This window comes from Saimiri boliviensis, chromosome X (genome assembly GCF_048565385.1).
Source record: "Saimiri boliviensis isolate mSaiBol1 chromosome X, mSaiBol1.pri, whole genome shotgun sequence".
In the NCBI taxonomy this organism is placed as follows: Eukaryota; Metazoa; Chordata; class Mammalia; order Primates; family Cebidae; genus Saimiri; species Saimiri boliviensis.
The window spans coordinates 10,449,625-10,461,090 of record NC_133470.1 but is presented as its reverse complement, the minus strand read 5'-3'; positions in this window follow the sequence as shown (position 1 = coordinate 10,461,090).

Sequence of the window (11,466 nt, the reverse complement as noted above, 5' to 3'; positions counted from 1 at the left end):
ATTTTGAGTTAAAGCGAACCTTGAGAAACTCAACAGCTTTCATAAAAATGACCTAAGAGGGTTCCATAAGTGACTCTTAGGCTGTTCCAAAATGCAAGAAGGCATTCAAACATATTTGAGTGTAGCTTATAGTACCTGAAGAAAGAATAAGGAAAGTTACTTTTTCTAAAATAACTATCAGTTGGATTCTAGCCAACTGACATTTAAGAATATTAGTATATTGCGGTCTCTTCCACCACTCACTTCTTAACCTCATTTCTATATCAGTGCAAGAGTAGAGTGGGTCAAAAGATTTTTCTTTGAAGGCCAAGTTTGGGGGACTTTTGTTGTTGGATGTGTGTGGTTAGTAAGCTAATGCAAGTAGGATAGACAGTCTCTATCTCTCTTGGTCCATAAACTTCCTCCTTGATGAAAACATTAAAGAACCTACCTAGTTTGACTCCCTTCATCTAATGAGGATTTTCATCTTTATATTGTGTAAACACCAATGCATCATTCTTGGAAGAGAAAGAGGCCATGGTTGCTATGCATAAATGATTCTTTTATTTAAATGACACCTACTTATTACTATGAGTACTGGGAGTTAATAACCTGTCTCAAGCTGGAGACTGAAAGAAATCACTTCTGGCATCTCTGATGAAAAGCTACAAGTGGCTGGACATGGTGGCTCACGCCTGTAATCCCAGCACTTTGGGAGGCCAAGGCAGGTAGATCACAAGGTCAGGAGTTTGAGACCAACCTGGCCAACATGGTGAAACCCCATCTATACTAAAAATCCAAAAAAATTAGCTGAGCATGGTGGCATGTGCCTGTAATCTCAGCAACTCAGGAGGCTGAGACAGGAGAATCACTTGAACCCAGGAGGTAGAGGTTGCAGTGAGCCAAGATTGCATGCCACTGCATTCAAGCCTGGGCAACAGAGTGAGACTCTGTCTCAACAACAACAAAAAAGGCTACAAGTAAGTGGGCCCTAGACTCACGTACAGTAGATACTGATGGTAAATGAACTGCTTTTACTTTCACATACAAGGAAAAACACAGAACTCAGTTGTAGGCCATTTCACCATTATATTACATATTTAAATAGTCACAAATTTGATATTTTTCTTAAGTCATTTGGCCAAATAAGAGATTTGGTCATAATATTGCATAGATGTTCTTGTATAGCTGTACTAAGAAGGGGGAAAAGCATAAAATAGACATAAAATATTTTATGTAACTCAAAATTTGTTATATTTGGCTTTAAAGTCATCAGAGTGAAAATTCATAACATATAATGTTAAATAAAAAAGAACACTGCCAAATAGTATATGGAAGAAAAATCCCAATTTAGTTGAGAAAGTATTTTTTACAATACATAGCTTTTCAACATTCATTGCAATATTTAATAATGCATTTATATACTTACATATATATAATATATACATCTTCGATATTTTAAACCAATGCCACACTTATGCAGTTTGACTGGAAACTAAGTTCAACATGTTTCCTGCACTAAATCAGAACTTTTGATAGTGATTCTTAAGTCAGATAAAATTTCAATGTATGAGGAAATGCTAGAAATCAGATTTCTTCACTGTTCCACTTAAAAAGGAGTTCTCAAGCAAAGATGCGTAGGAGCATCATCTTTAACCTACATATAACCAGTGAGCAAATTTCAGAATTTCTGGACTCAGATTGATGTGAGCAAATGAAAATTCTGTCCCTCAACCAAATAGATTTCATGAGTCCCATGAATTCTATCCAGCGGATGCTGTCGAACGGCAACCTGGTGTCAAAAGCCATTGCCATCCTTCCTTTTGTCAGCCTACACACTGTCACAAGGGAGAAGGGCATGGCAGGCAGAAGCCAACACAACTCACGCCTATCAAGTTTGTGGGTAACCATCACCCTCACCCAAATCCCTCCAATGCCTTCAGCATAGAAATACATTTACTGTCTCTTCCCTTGGGTGCTTTTAAGATTTGCAGGAAATGAAAAGTCAATTCATGTTAATACTTACTTATTCAACAAATGTATATTGAGCGTGTACACTGGCTAGGTGCTGAGAATACAGTAGTGAATAAGACACGGAAGGAATTCAGGGGATGTCCCCAGCCACCATCCTCTTCTCTGAGGACAACCACTCTCTTCCACACTTTGGCTCTCATCCACCAGCTTTTTAAAAAATGTTATAGGACTTTATCTTGGTGAATAAAATAGATTCAGTTCCTTTCCCAGGAGAGCTTAGAGAAGACTGGAGGAGACATTCAATAAGTAACTAAACAAATGTGTAGTTACAAAGGGACTCAGGGCCTTGAAGAAAATAATCAAGGCCCAGTAGATGGGAATATCGGGTGATAATACCAGAGAAGGCAGGAATGAGGAGGTGACTCAGGCCGAGCCCTAAGAACGAGCAGGCAGCAGTGGGAAGGGCTTTGGAAAGAGTGGTGCAAGTTTTATAAACAAGGCCACAAATAACTTAGCATATAGCAGCTTTCAATAAATCTATCTAAATAAACAGGCAAACTACTATAATTAAATCTTCATAACTGGTGGAAGAACTTAAAATTGTAATGTTTTCTGTAGCGATGCAAGATCTAATGTATTCTCTTAAAAATAATATGTGTATGTTGAATAGTGCCGCACTTTCTCGATGACACTCTAAATATAGCTTAACTCAGTTAATTAAAAACGGCAAAATGGAACAAGCATTAAAATTCAGGAATGAAGTTAGGAATTCAATCCCTTTGCTGATTTGCTGATGAACATGAGTCAAAAACTGAACTTAACCTTCAAAGCAATAGAAGGAAAATCACATACACACCATATATACAATTATGTAAAAAGTGTGTGTGTGTGTGTTTGTATGAGTGTGTACATATGAGTGTTTATAAACAAAAGAATGGAAAGCAACAAGGAAAATCAAAGCAGTTGAATTATTATGGCAGTAGGATTATGAGTAATTTGTATTTAAATTTTGGATTTCATGTTATATTATTTTGGGCAATAAGTGGAAGTTTTTCAATGAAGCAATTTTAAGAAACCTTTAAAAGTACTTCATAAGGCCTCACAATGTAATCTTTGCCTTAGGCTATAATAGTTAGTGCAAAACAAAAGTCCAGTTACCTTGGCAACTATTTCCTTCAGACATAAGCCCACACAGACATGTCCAAAACCACGTGTACTGCTGCTAAGACTGAGGATACTGATGCTGAAGTGTTCCTCTTCCAGCCTCTTATGGTCTTCTATCTAAATACCCAGTGCTCATTTGCAGCTTTCTTTACCTTTTAAGAGCTGAGATCGCCATCATCCTGACATAACCAGCTTCTTATCCTCTCACCTTCCCTAACCTTACTCCATCCACAGGAATATAAATAATCCAAGCTGATGCTGGATCCTACTCACAGCTACAGCTAGGTTCTGGCTAAACAAAATCCCTAATTAAGTTTGATAAATCCCTCACTCTATCTGCCTAAAAGAGGAAAGGGGGAACTCTCACTGGTAGAAGACATTATGTGAAGCATTTCTGTTTCATTTATATACTATGTCCAGCATGCAATAAAAAAGTATTAGAAATGCAAAGAGGGAGGAAGAAGTGACTAATAAGAGAAAACAATAGAATTTCATCATTTGTAATGACTAATTTGGATATATCTCAGGAATGCAAGGGTAGTTTAACATGAACAGTTCAAAGGGAAAACAACATGCTGTCAACTCAATAGATGAAGAAAAAATTCATTCAATTAAATTCAACACTCATTTGTGATAAGCAATCCTTAGCAAACCAGGAATAGAAGAGACTTCCCTAACCTCATAAAGAATATCTACTAAAAATCTATATCAAACATCATTCTTAATGGTTAAAATCCATTATATATGCTCTTTAAAACAGAAAAAAAGATAAGAATGTCTGCTGCAACCACTCTCTTTGACATTTCATGCGAGGTCCTAGCACACAGAAATAAAAGCAAACAAGAGTGAGGACTGCAAAGGGAGAAACAAAACTTATTGAACACAAACAATGTGATTGGAAAATCCAGATCACTCTGTAGAAAATGTATCATTGAAAGGGTTTAACAAGGCGGCTAGATAAAAAGTGGTTAACAAAAATAAGTTCCATTTATATAACCAACAAAACACAGGAAACATCAACTTAAAAATATATTAACTTCAATAACAAAATTATAAAATATTTAGGAATAAATCCAACACAAAAAGAGTGAAGACCTTCATAGAGAAAATTAGGTGTGGTGCCTGAATGGACTAGAACTGTGCTGTCCAATATGGTAGCCACTACGCACATGTGGCTATTTAAATCTCAATGTAAACCAATTAAAAAGATACAGCATTAAGAATTCAATTCCTAAGTCATATTAGCCTCATTTGCACTGCTCAATAGGTACCTGTGGCTTGTTGCTACCCAATTGATAGAGTAGATACAGAACGTGTATCACATACACTTTCAATACGAATACAATCATTTGTACTACACTGCTTATGTTATATCTCTGTACTATTGTGTTCTTATGCTGCAAAAAAAGACAAACCTGAGACTGGGTAACTTACAAAAAAAAGAGAGATTTAATGAATTTACAGTTCCACATCCTGGGGAGGCCTCGCAATTATGGCAGAAGGCAAAAGAGGAGCAAAAGCATGTCTTAAACATTGTGTCTAACAACACGTGGGGATTATGGGAGCTACAATTCAAGATGAGATTTGGGTGGGGACACAGCCAAACCATATCAATCCCCATAATGGAAATACAGGTTAGAAGTTGTAAAGTTGTAGGCCGGGCGCGGTGGCTCAAGCCTGTAATCCCAGCACTTTGGGAGGCCGAGGCGGGTGGATCACGAGGTCGAGAGATCGAGACCATCCTGGTCAACAAGGTGAAACCCCGTCTCTACTAAAAATACAAAAAGTTAGCTGGGCATGGTGGCGCATGCCTGTAATCCCAGCTACTCAGGAGGCTGAGGCAGGAGAATTGCCTGAACCCAGGAGGCGGAGGTTGCGGTGAGCCGAGATCGTGCCATTGCACTCCAGCCTGGGTAACAAGAGCGAAACTTCGTCTCAAAAAAAAAAAAAAAAAAAAAAAAAAAAAAAAAAAAAAAGAAGTTGTAAAGTTGTAAAGTTTGCTTATCTTCTTTTTTTTTTTTGAGACAGAGTCTCGCTCTGTTGCCCAGGCCAGAATGCTGTGGCATGATCTTGGCTCACTGCAACCTCCACCTCTAGGGTTCAAGCGATTCTTCTGCCTCAGCCTCTCGAGTAGCTGGGATTACAAGCGCACACCACCACACCTGGCTAATTTTTGTATTTTTAGTAGCTGTGGGGTTTCACCATGTTGGCCAGGCTCATCTCAAACTCCTGACATCAGGTGATCTGCCCACCTCAGCCTCCCAAGGTGCTGGAATTGTAAGTGTGAGCCACCACACTTAGCCCAGTTTGCTTATCTTCTATGTTTGTGGGGGATATTTGTCTTTTATGAGGGATGCAGTTTGCTTAGCATCAGAAGGTCCTTCAGACACTTAAGAAACCAACTATGTTGGGAGTCTTTTCATTGTAAAAGTCCCAATGGAGAGATAATTGTTCTTCCAGTGCCCTGACAACAAAAATACAGGCACAAGACCCAAGACTAGCCAATCAAATACTCTCTTTGAAGAGTTGGGTCTTGGGTAAGCAACAGAGAGATGCTGGATTAGTTCAGAGTTCATTCTGGCATAGGTAGTGGTAGCCTCTAGTACCTAGTGACCACCAATGGTGCTAGTGTCCAGAATGCTAGTGGCAGTTTCTAGTACCTAACAGTGACAGCATCTTAATCAGGTCATTTACGTTCTGGCCATGGCTGCGGCTCCAGCCTCCTGGATTCTCTTTGGTGCCTGCCCACTCTCCAAACTCCAGCCTTGCCTCTAAGAGCTACTTAATATCTCCCCTAATAAATTCCTTTTCTAAGTTAGAAGAAGTTGATGTCTTATAGATTATCTAGTCCAACCTTACTGGGATTCATAATGTAAATGCAAGCAAATGGAATTCTATCTCTCTTAACACTTACGTATCTGTCAGCTTAGGCTAAGCTACACTGTGGTAAAAAAAAAAAAAAAAAAAAAAAAAAAAAAAGATCTCACCAAATCTCAGTGGCTTATGAAAGATTTATTTATCACCTTACTGTCCATTATGGGTCAGCTGTGGTTCCCGTCCATGTCATCTTCCTTCTAGACCTGATGAACCCAAACTAATGGGTCAGCCTCCATCTGATATGTTGTAGGTATCACTGGTTGAAAGAAAAGAGACAAAAATAAAACTCCTGCTGGCTCTTGAAGCTTCCACGCAGAAGTGATATTCATCATCTCCCCTCATATGATGTTCACTAAAGCAAGTCACACACTGTGATGTATAATCCTCCTAAAGAGAGGGACATTGCAAGTCACATGGAAAAGCCTGATCTGAGTGATATGATATCCTGCAAGGTCCCACCAGGGGGGTCATTCAAATATTTGAACAATAATACAACCTTACACCACCATTATGACTCAGGGCTTTGTTTATTAATCTGGTAAATTTCAAATTCCATAACAATAATGAAATGAATTTATTTTGAAAAAACTATTTTTCTGGAGATTGGTTTTGAAACATTAATATTAGTAATATTTGATCCTGTTTATTAAGCTTAGATGCAGGGCTTCTAAAGTGTGACATTGCTATACGTAACCAAAACAAGGATGAGCACATATTGAAATGCCACTGTAATTTTAAGTAAAAATCTATTTTGCAAAATTGCATTAAGCATCTACCAAACCTAAAGTTAAACTTTGGGACTTTGGGGGATATACGTCTAACTACTAAAACCTGCACAGGAAAATTGATGGGCAATTAAAGGGAAAATAACATGCTCACAAATAACATAAAGCAGTGATAAGATGGAGGAGAGATGGAATAAAGGAAGTTCATAGGATGGGATAATTATGAAATTCTGTAGCTTAGAGATTTAACGGACTTGTGTGAGGAACAGATTGCTTTTCATGCAATCCAAACAATTGTATACCACACACACACACCCCCCCTCCCCACACACACACCCACACACCCATATACATATTTCTTTTTTGAGACGGGGTCTCACTCTGTCTCTGGCTGGAGTGCAGTGGCACAATCTCAGCTTATTGCAACCTCTGCTTCTCAGACTCAAGCAATTCTGCTTCAGCCTCCCAAGTAGCTGGGACTACAGGCACGAGCCACCAATGCCCAGCTAATTTTTGTATTTTTAGTAGATATGGGGTTTCACCATGTTGCCCAGGCTGGTCTTGAACTCCTGAGCTCAAAGCAATCCACCTGCTTCAGCCTCCCTAAGTGCTGGGATTACAGGCATGAGTCACTGTGACTGGCCTACACATTTTACGATAATTTTATACCACAGGATATGTGTGTTTGGGAAGAGACATACAGGGAAGAAAAAAATTGATTCAACTTCTAAGAATTCCTAAATTTTGTCCTTACTAAACACAATGGCTCTAGTGATGAAATTTCATTAAATTCTTTTTTTGCCAAGTAAATTACAAAACTAGGGGAGAATATCCTTGCTTCCTTTTTCTCAAAGAAAAAAAATCTTCTGATCTTCACCTTGCAGATAACAGTGAATACCTGGATTTCAAGATGTCAAGTTTTGCATGTGGTTAATCAAAAATATATTTTTTTTTTTCCCAGAGGGAGTCTCACTCTGTCACCTAGGCTAGAGTGCAGTGGCACAATCTCGGCTCACTGCAACCTCCACCTCCCAGGTTCAAGCGATTCTCCTGCCTCAGCCTCCTGAGTAGCTGGGACCACAGTTGCATGCCACCACATGCAGCTAATTTTTTGTATTTTTTGTATTTTTAGCAGAGACAGGGTTTCGCCATGTTAGCCAGGATGGTCTCGATCTCCTGACCTCATGATCTGCCCGCCTTGGCCTCCCAAAGTGCTGGGATTACAGGCATGAGTCATCATGCCCGGCCCAAAAATAATTTTTGACACAGAAGTTGGAAGGACTATAATTGTAACAGATAGAAATGTCAAATTATGCAAATTCAGTTAAAGCTGTATTTTAAGTAAAGGTCAGTACAGTTTATTTGGTTAGTAAAATATGGTTTACTTCTTGAGCTAAAAACAAAAAATGAGGGCCGGGCGCGATGGCTCAAGCCTGTAATCCCAGCGCTTTGGGAGGCCGAGGCGGGTGGATCACGAGGTCGAGAGATCGAGACCATCCTGGTCAACATGGTGAAACCCCGTCTCTACTAAAAACACAAAAAAGTAGCTGGGCATGGTGGCGCGTGCCTGTAATCCCAGCTACTCAGGAGGCTGAGGCAGGAGAATTGCTTGAACCCAGGAGGCGGAGGTTGCGGTGAGCCGAGATGGCGCCATTGCACTCCAGCCTGGGTAACAAGAGCGAAACTCCGTCTCAAAAAAAAAAAAAAAAAAAAAAAAAAAAAACAAAAAATGATGCGAAAGAAGCCAGACCAAAAAAAGCTACATGTTATATGGTTCCATTTGCATGAAATATCCAGGATAAGTAGATCCATAGGGACAGAAAGTAGATTGGGGGCTGGGGGCTGGTTAGAGGGGATATTAGAGAGTGGCTATTAATTGGTACTGGGTTTCCTCTTGGGATAATGAAAAAAATTCTGGAATTAGATAATGATAATAATTGCACAACTTTGTGAATATACTAAAATCCACTGAATTATAACAAAAAATGCATATAAACTTTAAAAAACTCAGTAAGTTGGCCAGGCACCATGGCTTACGCCTGTAATCCCAGAACTTTGGGACCAGAGTCGGGTGGATCATGAAGTCAGGAGATTGAGATCATCCTGACCAACATGATGAAACCCCATCTCTACTAAAAATACAAAAAATTAGCTGAGTGCGGGGGTGTGCGCCTATAGTCCCACCTACTTGGGAGGCTGAGGCAGGAGAATCTCTTGAACCCAGGAGGTGGAGGTTGAAGTGAGCAGAGATTGCACCATTGCACTCCAGCCTGGTGACAGAGTCAGACACTGTCTCAAATAAAACAAAAACCAAAAAACCTCATTAAGTTACAAATAGTGTTTATGTGTATGATTTGGGGAAATTATTTTCAAAGAGTCACTTCTAGAATTACTGACATATAGCCAAGTACAGTCTGTAATGCATGCTAACAGATAACTAAGTCAGCAACAACAAAATCACCAAACAATTCTAATAACCTCTTTCAACTATATTCCTTATTAAGTACTTGCAGGGTCTTCTGGCAAGTAAAATGGTGAACAAATAGAATTTTGTTTTTGATCTCCTTTTCTTTCTAACAATGCTCTCGAACACTGAAACAGAAAATAACACAAAAGAAAGGGAAGGATTATAAGCCAACTGAACAATTAGCTTTATAATAGAGTTTGAGCATATATAGCCTAAGACTTTATAGTATATGTGATGTTTACTCAAAGATACTACATACATGGAGAAGAAAAGCTCCAGGCTGGGTGCAGTGGCTCACGCCTATAATCCCAGGACTTTGGGAGTCTGAGACAGGCAGATCACCAGAGATCGAGAGTTCGAGATCAGCCTGACCAACATGGAGAAATCCTGTCTCTACTAAAAATACAAAATTAGCCAGGCCTGGTGGTGCATACCTGTAACCCAAGCTACTCAGGAAGCTGAGGCAGGAGAATTGCTTGAACCTAGGAGGCAGAGGTTGGGGTGAGCCGGGATCATGCCATTGCACTCCAGCTGGAGCAATAAGATCAAAACTCCATCTCAAGAAAAAAAAAAAAAAAAAAGAAAAGAAAAGCTCCAAAATGTTCTGGGAAAAAAATTTTCTCTTCTTTCCAATTACCCATTCTTTCTACTCTCAAATTGTTTTGCCTGTCATAAACTACAGTCATGCCCTCTGAGCTTGTTTTTAATCTTTTACCTAAATGTATGTATGTATTGATCTGTCATATTCCTGGCTCTTCCAAATTTCTTAGGTGCACTCATTCACCAAATACTTTTTGAGGGTTCTCTGTGTACCAGGAACTATTCTAGGGGCTGGAGATTAGCTGTGAACCAAAAAGACAAAAATCTCTGACCCTGTGGAGTTTACAATTCAGTGAGAGGAGATCCATGACAAACAATATAAATGAGCAAGGCACTGTATTTCTTTCCTTTTTTTTTTTTTTTTTTTTTTTTTTTTGCCTTGAGACATGCTCTCACTCTATCTCCCAGACTGGAACGCAGTGGCACAGTCTTAGCTCAGGGCAACCTCCACTTCCTAGGTTCCAGCGATTATCCGGACTCGGCCTTCCAAGTAGCTGGGATTACAAGCACAGGCCACCACGCCCAGCTAATTTTTGTATTTTTAGTAGAGTCAGGGGTTTCACCATGTTGGCCAGGGTGGTCTCAAACTCCTGATCTCAAGTGATCTGCCTGCCTCACCCTCCCAAAGTGTTGGGATTACAGGCATGAGGCACCGTGCCCGGCCTCTGATTTTTAAAAATAGAGTCAGGGCATATACTCCAATTGTGAATAAGCGCTATTTTAAAAAATCAGGAGTTCAAGACCAGCCTGGCCAGCATGGTGAAACCCCATTGTATGATGAAACCTTGTTTTTGTATTTTTGTAAAAATACAAAAAACTAGCCAGGCGTAGTGGTGGACACCTGTAATCCTAGCTCCGTGGGAGGCTGACGCAGGAGAATCTCTTGAACTCGGGAGGCAGAGGTTGCAGTGAGCTGAGATTGCGCCACTGCATTAAAGCCAGGATGAGAGTGAGACTCTGTCTCAAAAAAAAAAAAGTAAAGCTGGGCGCGGTGGCTCAAGCCTGTAATCTCAGCACTTTGGGAGGCCAAGGCGGGTGGATCACGAGGTCAAGAGATCAAGACCATCCTCATCAACATGGTGAAACCCTGTCTCTACTAAAAATACAAAAACAAATTAGCTGGGCATGGTGGCACATGCCTGTAATCCCAGCTACTCAGGAGGCTGAGGCAGGAGAATTGCCTGAGCCCAGGAGGCGGAGGTTGCGGTGAGCTGAGATCGCGCCATTGCACTCCAGCTTGGGTAACAAGAGCGAAACTCCGTCTCAAAAAAAAAAAAAAAAAAGTAAAAATCAGAAAGAGTGCTAGGGAATATAGGGAATGTAGGAAGAGGCCAGGGAAAGCCTCACTGTCCCAGGTGACATTTGAGCTAGGGCTTGAGAGAGGTAGGTTAAGTCATTAGAAATATGGGAGGCTGGTTGCAGTTACTCACGCCTGTAATCCCAACACTTTGGGAGGCTAAGGTGGGAGGGTCACTTGAGCCCAGGAGTTCGAGACTAGCATGGGCAATATCACTGAGAGCTCATCTCTACAAAAACAATTTAAAAATTAGCCAGGCATGGTGGCATGTGCCTGTAGTCCCAGCTACTCAGCAGGCTGAGGTAAGAGAATCTCTTGAGCTTGGGAGGCAGAGGTTGCAGTGAGCTGAGATCACACCACTGCACTGCAGCTTGGGTGACAGA